Below are 3,504 nucleotides of genomic sequence, written 5' to 3' on the forward strand. Positions count from 1 at the left end.
CTCTCGGATCACGGCAACATCCTGCATGATCGGTCCTCCTCGATCTGGTAATCAACGTGTTCCGGAATTGCTGTCGGAGATCTTGCCCAAGATATCTGGATCAGATAGAATTCGGGCGTGCACGTCCATTTCAGCCTACGAGGTTCCATGAGGGCATGACACGAAGTCTGTTGTTCGTTGACGCCATGGGACATGTCAGCTTCTTGATTTCTATGGTGTAGATAGGTATGGAGAAGGTCATGGTGGGTGAGATCGATGATTAGTTAGACGGACTCGGCTTTCGAGGCGATGGAGCCATCCAGGTGTTTCATAACTCTCAAGAGCAGCAGTGTCAAGTGGGGGCGGCAACACAAGAGGAATTCATTTTTTGTGGTGCTCCTCGGGTGCCTAGCGGGGACTTTCAGGGTGAAAACCTAAGGTCTGTCTTTCATTGATTGTGTCTGGCAATTGTCTTACTGAAGGAATTGTTTTGAGAGCTCGGACTTCTCCAGGGTGAAAACCTAAGATCTTGGATTGGGCAACGACAACGCTTGTGCACTGTTTCCTTCTTGGAGGCGTTGCTTTTGGAGACCTTTAATGTTTTCCGGGTGCTGCATTTGATGGTGATTTGTGTGCGGCTGCTGAGAGGAGTCGGTCACTGTGGCAGGACCTTTGCTTTTTTTCCTTTCTTTTTATTTTTTTCCTTTGACTATGTGCATCTTGATTATTTTTGCGACATCTTGTACGTGCTGAGACTATGTGTAATTGGTATCTTTATGATATTAATATATTCCACTTAAAAAGAGTAGGTAAGGGTCCGTCTATCCTCTAAAGAGCGAGATAGTATTTGCATGCTATGCGAACTTCGAAGACCTAGTTGTAAGGGCATATTTATTCCTAAGTGTTTTGGTGATTGATGACAACGTATTTGCGGACTAATCGTGTGCCTTGAGTATTCCAGACACTTCATTGCTAGGCACAAGACGATTGGGTGCCCCTCGAAGACTGATGAAGACGGCGTCTTTTCTACGTTTCTTTTTGGTGGATTTGAGTCGTAGGAAAGCCATACTATTAAGAGGGGGTCCGTGTTGGAAATGTTTGGGTGGAATCATCACGTACACATATCCTTCTTGTCCCCTCCTTTTTCCTTGGAGCTTCCTCCGTTTTCTTGCCTCCCTTGTCTGGCTACTGTGGTTGGTTGCGGTAGTACTACTCCCAGGAAAACGGTAGTACCGTAGGCATCCGCGGTAGTACCGCGCGGTGGCGCGGTAGTACCGCAGGTGCCCACGGTAGTACCGCTCCCCTAGAGCCGCACTACCGCTGCCCACCAGGCTAGTGTCGCCCCTTTGCGGTAGTAGGGGTGGATGTAATTTTTTACATCTGCACCTACCACGGCAGTACCGTTTTCGCCGAGCGGTAGTACCGTGCTATGCAGTCAGGAAGTAGTACCACCCCTCGGCAGTACTACTATGTCAGGTTTTTGCTACTTCCGTTTCTTTGTGGTAGTAGGCACGGAAGTTCCCTTTCCCCTGGCTGGGGGTTTTTGCCTTGCGGTAGTACCGCATGGGGGGCGCGGTAGTACCGCGCGTGCGGAAGTACCGCCCCCAGCTCCTGCGCGTCTGTTTATCTTTTCTGTTGCAGTACCGTGGGTCGGTACGGTAGTACCGCACAGCCGTGCAGTAGTACCGCTTGGTTGCAAGCAGTAGTACTGCGCGGCCTTGCGGTAGTACCGCTGGCCAGGCGCGGTAGTACCGCTAGCCGCGGGCTGCTTGGCGGGTAACGGTTGGATCCTTTTCCCACACTATATAAGGGGTCCCCTTCTTCCCCGTTGACTCACCTCTTCCACCCCCAAGCTCCATTATTGCTCTAAGCTCCATTTTCGCCCGATCTCACTCCCTAGCCGACCAAACTTGTTGATTTGCTCGGGAATGGTTGAGAAGGCCTCGATCTACACTTCCACCAAGAGATATTTGATTCCCCCACTAATTCCTTGCGGATCTTGTTACTCTTGGGTGTTTGAGCATCCTAGACGGTTGAGGTCACCGCGAAGCCATAGTCCATTATGGTGAAGCTTCGTGGTGTCGTTGGGAGCCTCCAATTGAGTTGTGGAGATTGCCCCAACCTAGTTTGTAAAGGTTCGGTCGCCGCCTCCAACGGCACCAATAGTGGAATCACGGCATCTCGCATTGTGTGAGGGCGTGAGGAGAATACGGTGGCCCTAGTGGCTTCTTGGGGAGCATTGTGCCTCCACACTGCTCCAACGGAGACGTACTTCCTCTCAAAGGGAAGGAACTTCGGCAACACATCCTCGTCTCCACCGTCTCCACTCTTGGTTATCTCGTGCCTTTACTTGTGCAAGCTTATTTGTTTCATATATCTTGCTTGCTTGTGTTCCTATCCTTGTTGCATCATATAGGTTGCTCACCTAGTTGCATATCTAGACAACCTACTTTCATGCAAAGTTTAAATTGTTAAAGAAAAGCTAAAAATTGTTAGTTGCCTATTCAACCCCCCCCCCCTCTAGTCAACCATATCGATCCTTTTAATTGGTATCAGAGCCTCGTCTCTTTATTAAGGACTTTACCGTCCAAAGAGTATGGTTGATACCGTAGAGGTGTGGAGGAACACTCCGGTGTGAATCCGACCTCGTCTACGGGCGATGGGGGAACCTCGGTCTCTCGTGGGGAGTTCAATGTGGCCTTGGAGACATTGAAAACCTCCATGACGACCGAAGTTGAAAGCATGTTTACTAAATTTCTTGAGGGGCTTAAACTATCCACCGCACCGTTGAAAGTGGGAGACCCCGCCGACAAGGTGACGGATGCTATCCCCGACAAGGGGGAAGCTAGTAGTGAAAAGGCTCCTTCTTCTAGTGGTAAGAATGGCACCGGCATCTTTGCCCATGTGGAACCACCACTTGTTTATGGTGGACCGGTTCCTTCCACTCATTTGAATCATGCCGGTCGTCCCCCTAAGATTGTGAAAAATGAGGACTTTGATTCTTGGGTTTACCGCCTTAAACATCATTTAAATCATGTGAACACTAACCTTTGGAGAATCATTGAAGAAGGTTTCTATGCGCATGATCCAAGCAACTTCACTCCTCGAGAAGCCGCGGACAATCAATTCAATGAGAATGCTCTCTTCATCATTCAAGATGCAATTCCACCCAAAGACCTACCTCATCTTCGTCCCTTCGCCTTGGCCAAAGATGCATGGCATTGTGTTGTCTCTCTCTACCGGGGAAGCGCAAGCATTCAACGCTCCAACTATGAAGTGGTACAAGATGAGGCCGATGAGTTTGCAATGAAAGAATATGAAGAACCTCGTGAGCTTTATCGGAGAGTAACCAAACTCGCGGTCTCACTACGAGATCACGGGAGCAAGGACACGGATGACAATTGGATCAAGCGCAAATTCCTCAAGGCAATGATGCCCTATCACAGGCCATGTCCTCCGTCATTCGTCAAAGACCGGACTTCCACACTTTGACCTCAAGCGAAGTGTTGGATGAGTTTGTGGCCA

This window comes from Triticum aestivum, chromosome 7A, assembly GCF_018294505.1.
Source record: "Triticum aestivum cultivar Chinese Spring chromosome 7A, IWGSC CS RefSeq v2.1, whole genome shotgun sequence".
NCBI classification, from domain to species: domain Eukaryota; kingdom Viridiplantae; phylum Streptophyta; class Magnoliopsida; order Poales; family Poaceae; genus Triticum; species Triticum aestivum.